The sequence below is a fragment of the Balaenoptera acutorostrata genome, chromosome 11 (genome assembly GCF_949987535.1).
Source record: "Balaenoptera acutorostrata chromosome 11, mBalAcu1.1, whole genome shotgun sequence".
NCBI lineage: Eukaryota > Metazoa > Chordata > Mammalia > Artiodactyla > Balaenopteridae > Balaenoptera > Balaenoptera acutorostrata.
In genome coordinates, this window is record NC_080074.1 from 6564805 (window position 1) to 6582642 (window position 17838).

The 17838-nt window shown below is 45.7% G+C and overlaps 1 protein-coding gene across 3 annotated transcripts in view; it reads left to right on the forward strand.

Moving 5' to 3' along the window:
- The window catches only part of PACSIN2 (protein kinase C and casein kinase substrate in neurons 2), a 138538-nt gene that overhangs the window by 78687 nt on the left and 42013 nt on the right, over positions 1 to 17838 (forward strand). The window lies entirely within an intron of this gene.

A 17838-nucleotide genomic window follows, 5' to 3' on the forward strand; every position in this document is an offset into this window, starting at 1 on the left:
AATATTATTGGTGCTATTTCATATCCTAAAATATCCTCAGGGACTTCCCTGGTGGCGCAGTGGTTAAGAATCCGCCTGCCAATGCAGGGGGCATGGGTTCAAGCCCTGGTCCGGGAAGATCCCACATGCCACGGAGCAACTGAGCCTGTGTGCCACAACTACTGAAGCCCGCATGCCTAGGGCCTGTGCTCCACAACAAGAGAAGCCACCGCAATGAGAAGCCTGCACACCGCAACGAAGAGTAGCCCCCGCTCGCCGCAATTAAGAGAAAGCCCGCGTGCAGCAACAAAGACCCAACGCAGCCAAACAAACAAACAAACAAACAAATAAGAAAGAAAGAAAGAAAGAAAGAGAAAGAAAGAAAGAAAAAATATCCTCAGATTCATTGTGTGAAACAAGTAAGACCCCAAAGGCCAAGGTGTGTTTTGGGGTCATTTTTTCTCCATGCCTCTCAGGGTGTCTTTCCATCCTTTCTCATGGGTGTGTAATCGCCCCCTTAAATGTAGATTGAGGATGTCAGATTGAACTCCTGCTTTTTAAACTGTATTTGAGAGGTTCACCAAATATCGTTAGAACGTGTGAGCCCAGAGCCCCCAGTGAAGTAACTGGACAGAGTGGGAAGCTGTATGTACCGTGACATTCCCCCAGTCTTGGCTCTGACTGGGAAAGACCCAAACGCCCGAGGTGTGACTGTGAGGACCTGGCGTGGTCACGCGGGGCCAAGACGCGATGCTGTATAGCCGTTAGGAGTGATGGGGAGACGGCGTGGACAGCAGGGGAGGTGCTCAGGGTGGCTTGCTGGCTGTGACTGCAGCACAGACAGACAGTGGATGACAGGAGAAGAAAGGGCTGAGTAATGAGAATGAAGGCTAGCAGAGCAGAGCCCCGCCACGAGGAGCCCTCACTGGTTTTGAGGGCCCTGTGGTGACCAAAAGAATAGACATTTGGACTTGAAACTGTCACGGGCTTAGCAGTACAGGGCGGGTTGAATGAGCAAAGCTATGGCAGCCGGGTGGTCACACCTGAGTGGGAACGCACCTGCTTTGGAACTGATGCTGTGCTGAACCAAAGCAGCGCCACATTTGATATTGTGGAATAGCTTCCCTGTTTAGAAAATTTTGTTTTTCTTTAACCTAACCCAACATGATTTTTTTCTGTGGAAGAGGCCCTGTAGTGTTGATGAAACAAAATAAGATGTGTTTTTTTCCCCCACTCTTTTTGTCTTTTCTTCTGAACTGTGACATTCCAGGGTCTGAGCCATGTTTGTTTTTGGCAGAATGGCTCTGTGTCCTAATAGAGTTCTTGAAATTCCCCTTCCTCTCACCAGCTCTTACTTCAGTTGGCAGCAGGTAGTTCTGTTCCATCAAGTGGTTGCCAATCCTTTACTAGTTTCAGGAAGTGGTTTTCACAGCAGCACCAACTTTGTCTGTGAGAGATGCTGACTGTTGTTTTCGTCTCTGGAAGTACCTTTGAGTGTGTTCGGCCCACACTGCCCGCCCTTGTAGGTGCTTCTGGAGGACCCTCCCCGCCCCGTCCGGGGCCTGGGACTTGCCGAGGTGTGGCGTGTGCTTCCCTTGGAGTGGGCAGCCTTTAAAACTGAGCATCTCGCGGTGCACAAGCTGCTTTCCATTGTTGAAGTCAATGCACTACACAATGTTCCAGAGATATAAGTCACTTTATTTGCTGATCTCTATCTCTTCCTTTGAGGAATGTTCACTTTTCCAGATGAAATCGTTGGCAACAAAATAGTCTGTGCTGGACATTTGAGCCATTAAAAAAAAGCGTTCCTGCTTTGCTAATGGTGCAAAGGAGTGTATTACCTCAGGCCCTACTCCCTGGACACCGGCCGGGTGGGAGGTGGCTTGAGGGCCAGAGAGAAGCAGGAAAGCCCGTCCTTCCTCAGGAGGGACTGACTAGACGTACAGGAATAGCCTGAGCTGGAGGCGGAGAGGACCCAGGAGCTTGTGGGTGCCCATGGTGGTCAGGCCCCGTGGCTGAGCAGGAGAAGGGCTTCCTGTGTGGCTGCTGGTAGACAGCCGGGACTGAGCCACGCGTCCCGCACGGTGGTTACTAAACCCAGCTGTGGTTTAGTTTAACATGTGCAGAGTGTTTATAAGAGAGTTCTAGCCACTAGAGTTAAAGCATCTTCACATAAATGCCCCAAGTATTTTCCATCTGTGGATCTTCAGTCTGTATGAATCAAAACTACCCAGACTTTTCAGTTCAACTTTTCTCCTCCTGAATTCATCCAGCAGGTTTTTACTGAGTGACTGCTCTGTGGTCTGACTTGAGTTTTGAAAGCGTCGCTGTGTTGAGAATAGACTGAAGGGCAGTGGGGGAGCCAGGACACCACTGGGAGATGACTGCGGTTATGCAACGGAGAGGTGCTGGGGCGGGGGCTTCGGGCACCTCTGAAGAGGGGGTGGTCAGTCCTCTCTCGAGGCTGTGGTGCAGTCACGTGGCACACAGGGCCCCTCCTTCGTTCCAGCACAGGCCATTAACGAAACAAAGTAGGGTATTTTTTATTAACTAGTTGCTGTATCCTAAAAGTATTACATGGTGATAGTCAAAATTTTCAAACAGGTTAGAACGAGGTGAAATGTGAAAGTCCAACCCCCCCCCCAGGTCTGAGACCCCACTGGGACTTTCTGTGCGTTGGCACACTTTGGTGGGTACCTGTGTTTCAATACAGTGGGATCAGATTATATCACCGTGCTACAACCCACTGATTCCGCTTGATATGGGGGAACACCGATGTGTCATTCTTCCGCGTCTGTACACGCAGTTCCCCGCCCTCTCTCTCCTCTGGCTGCCTGTGTTCCACTCCACAGGTGTATCAGCACTTGCGACTCTTGATGGACAGTGAGGTGGTTTTCAGCGTCTTATTTTTCTTGCTACTGAAAACAGTGCCACAGTGAATATCTACCTGTAATCCTTGGGTGAGTTTATCTGTAGGAGAAGTTTTAGAAGAAATAGTTGGGTCAAAGGCTAGGTGTTTCTCTTCGGTTAAATATATCACGTGTTGAGAGGCAGCACAGGTTCAGACAGGTATGGAAGACTATGCGTATATACGTGCTTGGTTTTCAGTAGCATATCTTACAAGCACTTGAGGCTTGAATTTTTATCTGCTAGCACAGATACAAGATCTGAGTTACCACGCAGCTCACCAGTGACGCCGACCATTCCTCCCTGGCGCCCTCAGTGGCACCTCAGGCAGGCCTGTGGGCTCCTGCCCTGCTGGGACTGGAACAGCCACCTTTGTTCCCTGGGGCCTCCCTCTGCTGGAAAGGCCCCTCCCCGTCCTTCACACCCCCACTTGCTCTCCGCCTTGGGTCCTCCCGACCATTCTACCTTCACAAGTCCTTCACCCCGTTCTTCCCTCCACTCTCTCATAACGCCTTATTTACCTCCATTCTAGCCCTTTTCACACTCGTGGCTGTTTTTACTTTACTGTGTGTCAGTCTGCCCTATTAGGACGTCAGGCCCAGGCAGGCAGGGGCCGTGTCTGTCTTGTACACTGCTCCAAACCCTGGACTTAGAAGAGTGCCTGGCACATAGTAAGTACTCAAACATCTGTTTGTAGAATGAATGGGTAAATCCACTCCTTGCTTAAGGATTGATCCTCCCCTCACTCCAGGCCAAACAGTGGCTTAGAAGAAATTGTAGTCACTTCTAATGAGTGAAGAATTTCCCACCCTGGATAATGAAGGAGGAACAAACCTTAGATCCAGTGTGTGCTCACGGCGAGGTCTGCAGGGCAGCACAGGCCAGGCCAGCGTTGTGTTGTGTGGGCAGCAGTGAGGACGCCTTCCTTCTGTGCTGCCTTCTGCAGTTACAGAGATTAGAGATGACTTCTCCAAGGCTGACTTTCAGAGAGATGAGCAACATGTGCCTCCTCTCGGAATGTTCTTGCTTTATAGTAATATCCTTTTGGCCTAATGACCTGTTCTGTTTTTATTTCTTGGAATGAATTAAGGGCATTAAGGGGGAGCTGAATGTACTTATGTAATTTGTACCTTTCTTTACTTGATATATGTGTTATCAGGCCCGGAGGGGAGGAAAGATGTTATGCCAGCTCCCAGCCTGGACCAAGGGCACCCTTGGCAGCCTCTGTTAACCTCTGATACTCTGTGCACCATTTTGGGAATGGCTCTGACTCACGGTGTTTACTTACATCAGTGGCAGAAGTCATTGGAATCCAGAGATCTGGGAACCATTTCCCCCACCTCGGTCATTCCTGGATTCCTGAATGTATTCAGCAAGTATCTTTTGAGGGCCTACTGTGTTCCCAGGACACACATGGGGGACCACGAATGTGTTTTTCAGGACTGGGAGGGGAAGGGGGAGGGGGAATGATTTGTACATCTTTACACTTAGGATTTTCTTGCTCTCAAGTCTCAAATTTGTTGCTTTTACACCTTCAATGGGCAGAAACACACTGCCCCTACCCCCTGTGCAACTGGAATTTTAAAGTCTCCGAGAGGAGCCTGCCTGAGGACCTGCCCACTCCACTGATGACCAGCAGTTCCCTGAGTGGCCACGGCGGAGCTGCGCTCCTCCCAGAGGCCTCGGAAAAGGAGGGAGAGGTTGGAAATCCCCACCTGCTATTCACTCACTCAGATCTTGGTTGAGCACCTACTGTGTGCAGCACTGGGGGGCACTAGAGCCGAGTGGTAAGTGAGACACATGGCAGAGCCTGCAGTCCAGGGCTTCCCCTGCGCCTCCCCACCCGCGAGACCTCCAGCCTGGCTCCTCCCTGTCCCTTAACCAGCCTCTTACTCCCCCTGTTTTATGTGACTGGAGGTTCCTGTGATCTTATCATCTAGGTCACTAGCTTCCTCTTTAATCTTGTCGTTCTATTATACACACCAAACATTAAAATGTTTATTTTGGTAATAAGGTTCTTAAAAATTAAGAAAAAAAATTTACTTACTACCTAATCACTCCTTTTTCATAGCAGCCTGTTCCTGTTTTACGGGTACAATAACCCTTGACTTTCTTGGAGAATTCTTACCAGCGTTTATTAGAATTTCTCTCTTGTTCCCTGAAATATCTGTGTTTTCCCCAGAGATCAATTCAAAGTAAAAGTCATCCTGCTTATCCTGGTCCTACTCTTTAATGGTTTGGGTTTTTATTTCATTATTATTTATTTAATGGTTGAAGATCCTTGGTTATCAGTTCATGTTCATGAGAGAAGAAGAAGGTTGATTAGGAAGCTGATCCGGGTTTCCCTGTTGGCCTCTGCCTTAAGAGGGAGGATGTCTGCGTTTCAGCAGAGGCTGGGCAAAGGCCCCAGGTGGGCCTCCCTGAAGGGTGTCTGGGCTCGATGGTCACAAGTGCAGTTTTAAAAATTACTGTGATGGTTGCTTCTCAGTCCCCCCTCCCCCAGCTCTGTTCGGCACCCCTGCCCTGGGAAGGCTCGTCCCCACCCTGGCCTCTGGGATGGTTTTCTTAGTCTCCTCCCAGCCCAGACCTGTCTGCTTTCCTCTAGCACATCCTCCCTGCTTCTCTGTTGCTGCACTGTTACAAGTTCCTTCTTGTCAACCTAGTGGGCCCTTAGGGGCAGGGAGGGAGAGATGTGTGCACCTCTCTTGAACTGGCTGTTTTAGTGTGATTTGGGGGAGAGAAACAGAGTTGAAGGAAATACATGGGGAACATATTTTCTTGTCTGTTTCTCCTGTTGTGATGGGAAGGGATCAAGAATAACTCAGTATACACTACCTCATCCTAAAAGTTCATTTCAGAGTGGTTGTTTGGGATTCAGATGGCATTCTCCTATCACCAGGTTAGAGTGTAAAAGCCTGTTTCAGCGTGTTTGGTGCGCAGTGTAGCCCACAAGATAGAATCAGGACCGGGTCCATGTGCAGGAAGAGTGTCCAACAGGAGTGCTCTCCCTCACGTGCAGCGTGTGTTCCGAGGTAACTGAACTCATTCAGCATTATCGTCGAGTACTGTAGTTCAGTTTCTTTAGGGAGAAATAGTCAGTCAACTGCTGGGTGCTAGACAGTCTGAAATATACTACGGAAGTGCCAGACTCAGTACCTGTCCTTGGGAAGAGCAGTACTAACTCACTTGTCTGTCACTTTGCACTTTCCCAAAGTTCTTCCACATCCGTTACCACCCCTGAGCCTCTTCATACTCGGGAGGGCAGGAGCACCAGTGATGCCCTTGCCTTACAGAGGCGGACAGGGCCGTCTGGAGGGATAGGGGGCTGGCTTCCCAGAGGTGAAGCTAAGACTTGTCTTCCACCCATCCTCACACTGTCTTCTGAGGAACTTCACCTTCCTGTTGAGACACACCCAATTAATTATTAACTATACATTTATGTTGTTGGCATTGATAAATGTATCTTAGGAGCATTCAGTACCATTTGGCATGAGAGACCGACTTGTGCCATAGCATGTCTTTTAAGACCCTGAAAGAATGAAGGAAGCAGAACTAGGAAATGTGCCCAACCTGATCTCCCTTTGAAGCAGAGTCTGCAGGTTCTCTTGTTGCCCTCAGAAGCCTCAGGTTCCCCAACTTACATGTTTCTTTACCCAGAGTGTACTGAAACCAGGTTCATTTTTATGGTTAAGGATGTTTGTGTGTGGAAAAAAAAAATCTGAGTAATATTCCCTGACATGTCAGGGTCTTTGGCCCTTAATAAGACAGCTCTGAGAATCAAGCCCCCTTTCTAGGGAGCAGCCTCCCAGCCAAGCAGGGTTCCCAGAGCTGGGAATGACTCAGGCTGGAGTTGAGGTGTCCTGCTAGGGTTGGGCAGTATGGAGTCAGACAGGCTGGGTTGAGTCACGGCCTCGCATTTGCAAGCTGTGGGGCCCTTGACGAATGGTTTGAATGGTTTGCACCTCGGTTGCCTTCCTGTAAAATGGGCACAGTAATTCACTTTTGCAGGGTTTTTGAGGAACAAAAATAATATGTCTAAAGCTGGTGCTAAGATGTGCCCGGTATGTGGAAGCTGCTTAGATGTTGGTTTATGCCTACCCTGGGCTCCAGGTGGAGCAACAGAACCACACCTGGTTGAAGCAGGCTTGCTTTACTTGACACAGACATGGCTGACTTCAGCCCAGGGAGCCTTCTTTGGGGCCGTCTTTCGGTCATTAGATAGTTACTGAACACCTGAGTTGGTGCCATTAGGCAGCTCTTCTAGTTCCTTCCTTGGTGGCCTTGGTTTCACTATGGGATTGAGAGTGCTCCTGGGGTGCGACCTGGTCTGCAGCTGGTCCCCCCTCAGGAGGGGGGCATACTAAAGTGAACCTGCACACACTGGAACAGAGCGCCAGTGTGTGGCTGGGCATTCGGGGGCTTTGTTCAGAAATCTTATTTTTCTCTTTGTGTGTAGGCTGTGCCCTGTGCCCTCTCCTCTTACCTTAGACTTATTTGTCTGCAGCTCCAAGCCCCCTATTCACACATGTCCACCCCTATTCCCACCCCACTTCGCACTTTAAGGAGGGAATTAAGTGATGACTGGAAATAAGCTTTGAGGGAAGAGTATACATTGTGTTGTCTTTGAGTGATGGAACTATGGATAATCTTTCTTCCTGTTCTTCCTTTCTCTCCCAAACTCTCTTCTCTGAGTTCTCTATGGAAAACATGGGTTATTTTTGTTTTTTTAAGTTACAAATACATTAAAAGAAAAAACATTGCAAGTTGATTGGTACATTAAGACCCCATAGCATTGAGTATCACAGTTTCTCTTGTCTTATATAAATTTGTAGAGCAGATATCCTGTGATTTTATTTAGATTGTCATCAAGCATTTACTACCAATTTCACTTTAATTACAGTACTAAAAGGGCAAAGAGTATTCTGTTTGTGTTTGACAAATTTAACGTTTGAGTATCTCCTGATTTTCCCATTATTCTAGTCTAGTTTAGTTTTTCATTTTCACTTAAAAGAAATTGAGGTCTAGCCTACAAGCTGTTTGTATTCCCAGCACTAGTTCAGTTCTTGAAATTTAGATCTTTGTTGAATGCATGAATGAGGCTCCCCAAGAGCAGCTGAGGATGACAGGTCTTCCCTTCTTTCCAGTTTTAAGTTGACACAAGACCAGTGTGTCATTAAGCCACAAGATGCTTTCTGTGCTCTTTTCTGCCAGTCCCTTCCTGACCGTCTCTGAGCTTGGCTATCGCTGGTATGACTCAAGAGGTCATGTGGACCCAGGGATAGTGGTTGATCGTGATGCCAGTCAAATCCTGGTCATAAAAGAATGGATCTAACTGTTCATCATGGAGAACATTTCTTGAGTGAGCCCTGAAGGCTGAGAGCTGATTCTGTTACTTTTATAAAATCACCAATCATGGATTTCCAGGGACAGATGAGATTTTCTTGGCCTCTGTTAACCCATCTTGTCAATCCCTCTTGCCCCTCCCCTCTTCCCCTGCTTACAGATAGGAAGCCCTTCTCCTGTGTACCTCAGCAGAGCCTATTTGCCTGTAAGTCCCTTTCTAGCTTTTCCCACATCCTGTGGAGGAAAAGACCCGACTTTGCTTTCTTGATATTTTCATAGCATTTTATTCATAATACCTATAAACTACTAATTATATGTAATGTACTATAATAGGAAGAACTTGAATTTTAGAAGCACAGAACCTGGTTTTGAACCTTGATTTCACCATTTGTCACCATTTATAATTTTGAGCAAGTTACTTGACCTGTAAGTCTCCCAAGGCATTAGAAATAAAAGCAAAAAAAAAAAAGATGGAACCCACTTACAAGCCTTTGTTCAGCAAAGGAAACCATAAACAAAACAAAAAGACAGCCTACAGACTGGGAGAAAATATTTGCAAATGATGCAACCAGCAAGGGCTTAATTTCCAAAATATACAAACAGCTCATACAACTCAACAACAAAAAACCAAAAACCCAATAGAAAAATCGGCAGAAGATCTACATAGACATTTCTCCAAAGAAGGCATACAGATGGCCAACAGGCACATGGAAAGATGCTCAAGGTCACTAATTATTAGAGAAATGCAAATCAAAACTACAATGAGGTACCAGTCAGAATGGCCATCATTAAAAAGGGTACAAATAACAAATGCTGGAGAGGGTGTGGAGAAAAGGGAGCCCTCCTACACTGTTGATGGGGATGTAAGTTGGTGCAGCCACTATGGAAAACTGTATGGAGATTCCTCAAAAAAACTAAAAACAGAACTACTATATGATCCAGCAATCCCACTCCTAGGCATATATCCAGACAAAACTATAATTCAAAAGATACATGCAGGGACTTCCCTGGTGGTCCAGTGGGTAAGACTCCATGCTCCCAATACAGGGGACCCGGGTTTGATCCCTGGTCGGGGAACTAGATCCCGTATGCCACAACAAAGGATCCCGCATGCCACAACTAAGACCCGGCGCAGCCAAAATAAATAAATATTTTTAAAAAACAAAAACAAGAAAACAAAAGATACACGTACCCCTTAGTTCATAGCAGCACTATTTACAATAGCCAAGACATGGAAACAACCTACATGTCCATTGACAGATGAATGGATAAAGAAGATGTGGTATATATATTCAGTGGAATATTACTCAGCCATAAAAAAGAATGAAATAATGCCATTTGCAGCAACATGGATGGACATAGAGATTATCATACTAAATGAAGTAAGTCAGGAAGAGAAAGACAAATACCATATGATATCACTTATATGTGGAATCTAAAATATGACACAAATGAGGGACTTCCTTGGTGGTCCAGTGGTCAAGAATCCTCCTTCCAATGTGGGAGACGCAAGTTCAATACCTGATTGGGGAACTAAGATCCCACATGCTGCGGGCAACTAAGCCTGCATGCCACAACTACTGAGCTTGCACACCTCAACTAGAGAGCCCGTGTGCTGCAAAATACAGAGCCCACGCGCTCTGGAGCCTGTACGCCATAACTAGAGAGAAGCCCATGTGCTGCAACGAAGAGCCTGCGCGTCACAACGAAAAATCCCGCATGCCGCAACTAAGACCCAATGCAGCCCAATAAATAAATAATAAATAAATAAAATATTTTTTTAAATAAATTTTAAAAAAATGACACAAATGAACCTATCTATGAAACAGAAACAGACTCACAGACATAAAGAACAGGCTTGTGGTTGCCAGGGGGAGGAGGGATGGGAGAGGGATGGATTTGGAGTTTGGGATTAGCACATGCAAACTGTTATATATAGAATGGATAAACAACAAGGTCCTACTGTATAGCACAGGGAACTATATTCAATATCCTGTGATAAACCATAATAGAAAAGCATATAAAAAAGAATGTATATATATGCATAACTGAATTACTTTGCTGTACAGTAGAAATTAACGCAACATTGTAAATCAACTGTACTTCGATAAAAAAATTTTTTAAAAGTTACTTGACCTTTAGTTTCACATCTGCAAAAAAGAAAATAAATATGCCTACCTCGTGGGACTCTTATGAAAAAATAAATGAGATTGTAGAATATAGCTAAAACTGTGCTTAGGGACTTCCTGGTGGTTCAGTGGGTAAGACTCTGTGCTCCCAATGCAGGGGGCCTGGGTTTGATCCCTGGTCGGGGAACTAGATCCTGCATGCATGCCACAACTAAGACCTGGCGCAGCCTAAATAAAAAAATAAATAGTAAAAACAAAAACAAAAAACACACACAAAAAACACTGTACTTAGAAGGAAATTTATAGCTTTAAATGCATACATTAGAAAAGAAAGGCTGAAAATTAATGAATTAAGCTTTAATTTCCAGAAGTTAGGAAAAGAACAACTTGAACCCAAAGATGGTAGAAGAAAGGAAATAATAAAGGGAAAAAAATCAAGGAAAAAGAGGACAAATATTCAATAGACAGCTGAAAGAAAGCTAAAAGTTGATTCTTTGCGGAATTCCCTGGCAGTCCAGTGGTTACGACTTGGTCCTCTCACTGCCAGGGGCCCGGGTTCAATCCCTGATCAGGGAACTAAGATCCCACCAAGCCACCCGGCGCGGCTGGAAAAAAAAAAGAAAAAGAAAAAGGTTGATTCTTTGAAAAAAAGAACAAAAATCAATAAACCTTTGATGAGACTGATGAAGAGAAAAGGCACAAAAACCTAATGTCAAGAATGAAAAGGGGAACATTACTACAGGTCTTTCAGTCTTTAAAATGATCATAAGAGGATAATATGAACAGCTTTTTGCTAATATATTTGAAAAAATGAACTGGATTCTCTAGAAAACCACAACTTTACAAAATCATCACAATGAAATAGAAAATACGTGACTAGTCTTCTACTTTTTAACTAGAATCTGTCATTAGAACTGCTTAAAGAGGGCTTCCCTGGTGGCGCAGTGGTTGCGAATCCGCCTGCCAATGCAGGGGACATGAGTTCGAGCCCTGGTCCGGGAAGATCCCACATGCCGCGGAGCAACTAAGCCCGTGCGCCACAACTACTGAGCCTGTGCTCTAGAGCCCGTGAGCCACAACTACTGAAGCCCACATGCCTAGAGCCCATGCTCCGCAACAGGAGAAGCCACCGCAATGAGAAGCCCGCGCACCGCAACGAAGAGTAGCCCCCGCTCGCCTCGACTAGAGAAAAACCCGTGCGCAGCAGCGATGACCCAACACAGCCAAAAATAAATAAATAAAATAAAAAATAAAAAAAAAGAACTGCTTAAAGAAAACTCCAGACCCAGATTATTTCACTGACAAATTCTGCCAAACATTTAAGGAAAAATAAATCCAATCTTACACAAACATCCATATGTGATAAAAGCTCTTAGTAGAATTGTAGTAGAAGGAATCTTTCTTAACCTGAAAAGTGATATTTTAAAAAAAGTCCTATAGCAAACATTATACTTAATGGTGAACTGTTGAATACTTCATCTTTGAGACCAGAAAGGATCTCTACATTTTATTGGAAGTCCTCTCCAGTGCAAAAAACCAAGGAAAAGAAATAAAAGCCCTAAGAATTGCAAAGGAAGAAATAAAACTGTCATTATTTGAATATGATATGAATGTGTGTATAGGTCATCCAAATGAATTTATAGATAATTAGAAATAATAAGTACAAAAAAAGGAAATAAATAGTGCAAAGTTGGTGGGTACATGGTAAGTATACAAAAATCAGTTGCTTTATATGTTAGCAATAAACAAAGTGAAAAAAACTTTAAAATACTATTTATAATATCAATGTCATATTAAATGCTGAGTAGTACACTGACCAAAGGTGTGTGTGAACTCTATAAAAAGAGTACAGATCCATATTGAGAGAAATTAAAGAAGGCCTGAATAAATGAAATACATTCCACAGATTAGGAGACTCAGTACTGTAAAGTTGTCCATTAACTCAGAGTGGTCTGAGGATTCAACGAGATCCTGATCAAAATCCCAGCAGAGTTGGTTGGTTGGTTGGTTGGAACTGAACAAGGAGATTTTAAGGTGTATATGGAAATGCAGAGGGCCGTGGGACTTCCCTGGTGGTCCAGTGGTTAAGACTCCATGCTCCCAATGCAGGGGGCCTGAGTTCGATCCCTGGTCAGGGAACTAGAGACCTCATGCTGCAGCTACAAGATTCCCCCATGCCGCAGCTAAAGATCCCGCATGCTGTACCTAAAAGATCCCCCATGCCGAAACTAAGACCCAGTACAGCTAAATAAATACATGTGTACATACGTCCAAGCATAGCCAAGCCGCTCTTGAAGAATAAAGTCGGAGGACTTCTTCTGCTAGATGCCAAGAATTCTTATAAGATTGTGGTAATTACGACAATGTGGTATTGTCACAAGAACAGACAGAATACAGAATAGGGAGCGTACGTAAAGATCCACACATCTGTGGACGATGGTGGCACTGCAGAATACAGAAGTAAAGAAGCTCTTTTTAACAAATCATGCTGGAACAGTTGGATATCCATATGGAAAAAAATGAAACTTGACTTGTATATCATATCACATACAAAATTAATTTCTGGGTATGAAAAGTAAAAACCAACCAAAACAAAACCATTTAAAAGATAATAAAGGTAAATGAATGTCTTTATGACCTCAGCATAAGAAAAGACTTCTTTTTTTTTTTTTTAGACACCAATTGTACTTGAACATTTGTTATTTTATTTGTTTTATTTTTTAAATTTATTTATTTTTGGCTGTGTTGGGTCTTCGTTTCTGTGCAAGGGCTTTCTCTAGTTGTGGCAAGCGGGGGCCACTCTTCATCGCAGTGCGTGGGCCTCTCACTATTGTGGCCTCTCTTGTTGCGGAACACAGGCTCCAGACGCGCAGGCTCAGTAGTTGTGGCTCACGGGCCTAGTTGCTCCGCGGCATGTGGGATCTTCCCAGACCAGGGCTCGAACCCGTGTCCCCTGCTTTAGCAGGCAGATTCTCAACCACTGCGCCACCAGGGAAGCCCAAGAAAAGACTTCTTAAACAGAACATAAAAAGCACTAACTATAATAGAAAATATTTGATAGGTTAGACTATATTAAAATTAAGAATATTTATGCAACAGGTGGCACCATTAAGCAATGAAAAGGTAGGACATAGGGCAATGCATATAATTTATACAAGACATTAGTGAGGGAAATCAGATTAAAATCAGTGTTACAACTCACATGCATCTGAAGGCTAAGATCAGCAGACTGTCCGTGAGGACTGGACTTCAGTAGTAACTCATAAAGAAACAGCAGCACGTGTTTTGTTTTTCACATTTTATGTTCTAGAAGATTTGAGCTCAGCACTGAGGTGGTTACTGTCAGTGTTAAGAGCATGGCTGGTGTGAACCTGCCTTTATTCAGATCTCAACTCCACCACTTGGCCCAGCTCCTTACCCTTCCTGTGACTCAGGATCCCTTTAACAAGGAGCATGATTCTAACACTTCCCTCAGAGGGTTGTCATTAGGGTTAAATGAAGGCCCCAGGGCCCCAGGTCACAGCCCATGGCAGGGCCTCCCTCAGTGGAAGCTCATCCTAGGTCAGCACCCTTGCAGATTGCCAGCACACGCAAGGCACTTAGTGCAGTGTCTGGCTCATGAGAATGTCTTCCCAGGCATTAGGTGATGACTGGCCTCCCCATTGCTGAGTGAAGGAGGGCTGGTGATAGTATCAGGGTGGTAGGGGAAGCCTCGTACAAGTGCTTATCCCAGTAGCAACAGTCATGGGAAAACAAAAAGCAAATCCAGCCCCAGTCACTGGCATTTCTCACTACCTTTTGGTGGTTTGCTGGGTGGTGATTTTAAGAGCAATGGCTACCACTTCTAGGGTGTCAGATGTATGCCACATGACTTTGATCCCCTGTCTCTAATCCTCCTTCAGTCCTGTGAGAAAAATATTCTCATTCTTATTTTATTGAGGGGCTGACTCTTGGAAGAGGTGCCACTGCTTCCCACATATGGGTGACATTTGAAGTCATAGGAAGGGATGAAACATTGCTGGGAGGTACAGGGAGAGCCTCAAGAATGGACCATGGGGCGTACCAGTGATGGGGAGAAGGAGAGGGGGTTATCAGAGAGGGAGAAGAGACCCAGGAGAGACCAGGATCACTGAGGTTGGTACAGGGTGCTTTGGGAGGGGTGGAGGGTTGGGCAGGACCCCTACTGCAGGTCAGGAAAGGGGGACCTGGGGAGATGCTGGTTGAGAATTCCGCTTGGGCGACCGCGGCGGCCTGACCTCAAGCCCCGCAGAAGTTGGTGTTGCTCTGTGAATGTCAGAGATGAGTTTTCAGGTCAACTGGTGCTTTAATACCAGTTGGGTTTTCCTCTGTGGTACAGACCCTGGTCCCCCAGGCCCCTCTTTTTTTCCTGTCTGCCTTACGACTGTCATGTGGAGCTGAAGGAAAGAGTGAGGACACTTGGAGCCAAGGGTGTTGGCCCAGGGCAAGGCTCCCACTGAGGGAGGCCCTGCCGTGGGCTGCAACCTGGGATCCTGGGGCCTTCATGCACCATTTCGTCTAACCCTCGCTCAAACCTGGTAGAACACAGCTCAGGAAGCGGGGGCTCAGAGAACAGAATGGCTTTCCCACAGTCACCTAGCTCATCAGTGGTAGAGCTCGTGAATCTGAGCTTTCCTGATTGCCACCATCCTAGGCTTTCATCTACATTACCTCACTAACTCTTTGGGCAGGAGATCTTCAGTTCTTCCTCTTACTTTCTATGTCTACTTGGGTTTTTTTTATGCCTTGCCTCGGTTTCCTCTCTAGGACTTTGAATGTCTTTGCTGACTTCTGACTTCTTAGAGGAGACTGAACAGATCTGCTTTGAGGGTTCAGAAGGGAAGTGTCATCAATTCTGAATTATTACAAGTCAGAAGTGAAGTGGTGGCATAGATCTTCCAAAAGTCATTTAGTAATATAAATGGAAGGCCTTGCACAATTTTACAGAAAGAGATTGGCCTTCCTGATTTTGTTTTACTTAGATTATGGCATTTACTCAATGACATTCATATATAAGCTTGGAGAATGTGTAAGTGGGAAGATGGGGAGCAAGAGCTGAGAATCTGTGCGGGGGAGCTGGTTCTGCATTAGAAGCAACTCTAAACAACACACACGCAGATAGGTGAGCTGACTGCAGTCATTGCACATTGGGCTGTGGCTACACGGGGAGCCGGTGGAGTCAGCTTGGCCTTGATCTTGGGAATGTCGCAGTCACTGAGCACAGTGCTTCGGTGAGAAACAGGTCCCTGCACTGACAGGGAAAATTACCAAGTTGCCACTGTGTGACTTGGGCAAAGAAAGCTGGACTTTCCTTGTTTCCATTGGTCAGGTATGCCCATGCCTCATCTCCAGTGCTCTCTGCAGCTCTGGTGTTTCTTGGTTTTGTTACTGGGCAGGGCATCCGTGCTCGGTGATTCAGTCTCTTGCTCCTAGAAGTCTGTGTCGTTTCGTGCTGAGCCTGGTGGCAACCTCTTCTTGGCTCCTGGCACTTAGTAGGCTCTTAATAAATCTTGTGCAAAACTCATCTTCTGTTAGTGTCTAAACCAGGGCTGAACCCAGGCAGAAAATGAATTCCTGAAAATGAGCTTTTCAGGTGTCAAGCTGCTTCTCTTCCCAGAGCAGGCGCCCCATCTCCCTGCACCTGTCCCCTGCAGCTGCTCCCCAGAGCTGGCCAGGCAGCCCAGCCAGTGGCTGGATTTGGCCACTTTGAGACTCGCCTGAGCCGAAAGCCCAGATATTCCCTGAGGAGCCTGGAGCAGAGACCAGCTGCTCTGGGTAGGAAACTTTCTGCTGTTGCAATCATGGACTGGGGTGCTTCTAGGAGGGCCCTGGCTAAGAGCATCGGATTCCACAGGAAGGGAATGCTGTGAAACGTAGCACCAGGGCCCAGGCCAGAGAAGCCTGTCCGGCCTTTGTTATATCCCAGGGATGAAAAGGACACGCTGCCTCTGTGATTATGGAGCAGAGATCCTGCCAGCATGCTGTCTGGAAGAGTGCGTGTGTGGCACCCATGCGACTCTGCCTGGTTATAGAGTGCGTGCATTTGGAGTACTTGGCTTCGAGGTACCATAATTTGCTCTTTACTTCAAATTTATTGTCCGTACAGGGCTGTGTTCAAGTTGGGAAGTTGTGAAATACATCAGATTAAACCTTTTAATTAGCAATTAGATCTTAGGTTATAAGATACCTGATTTATTTAAATTTGAGATCATTTTTAGAAAACATCTTGGTATGATAGAGAGAACATTACCTTAACAAACAGGCACAGTTGGTGTCCTGCTGGTCTCCACCATTCATTGCTTGGGTGACCATGGACAAGTTACTTAGCCTCCCTTAGCATCAGTTTTCTGAGCTGTAAAGTAGAGATAAAAGTAATGATAGTGATAATAATTACTATCTAATAATAATTACATTATCATTTACTACATAGCAGTTAACTGGAGACCACGTACTGTTCACCCCTGTATGTCCTGCCGCATTTGACCCTCACAGTAGTTCCTTGCAGTATTGTCTCTCTTTTACAGATAAGGCCACTGACATACAGAGAGCTTAGGTACCTTGCCCACTGTTGCCCAGCTAGTGAGTAATGGGTCTGGGATTAGAGCCCAGGCAGCTGGTATTCCTTACTCTGCTTCTAGACTGTCTCACAGGGAATCATGAGGATTAAGTACGATAACATGTGGGAAAGTACCTAGAACAAAGCAAAGTCTTGTACCTTGTAGGTGTAACAATGTAGATCACTCTGCCTACCCTGCCCTACCTTCTCCCTCCTGTGGCTAAGCTGAGGCTTTGAACTCCTGCCTGCGGCAGTTAGGAAAGTTTCAGGTCTCTGGCTGTGTGGTCTGAATGCAGGGTGATGTATAAGGGAGGGTGGAATCACTTTTTCACCAAGAAGTCAGGGAATCTCATCTGGTTGTGGACGGGTTATTCCATCAACGTGACTTGTGCTTGTGAATATAGCGGGGGGTCCTTCAACTTCTTCTCTCTGGCAAGGGAAATAATCACCCTGTTACCCTTGCTTGGATTTAGAACTTTACTCTTTCTAACTGACCCTCACACAGACTGTCAGAATAAATTGGTCTGAATCGGGGCATCAGTGGCTGAACTGAGCCAGTCATGGAAAGGGGGAGACAGCGCCCAACACAAGCAAAGCCTGGTGGAAACTCTGTGGAGAGTGGAGTCAGGTGTCGAAGGTGGGTTATTTCCACTCACATTTTTACCCCAGGTCCTAGTCCTGTCGGATGGGTAGGACAGGCTGGAACAGAGTGGGCCCAGAGATGCAGGGACTCTGCTTTGGCGTGTTCTCTTCACATGTTCTCTGTCCCCTTCTCCAAGGGATGAGGCCGATTAAGGTTATCAATCTGTTGATTTAAGTACACGGACTGTTTGCAGAAAGTTCTTTGAGCTCCTCAATTAAAATGTTGAAAGGTTTACTTGTTACTGTGAAATACACACACACACA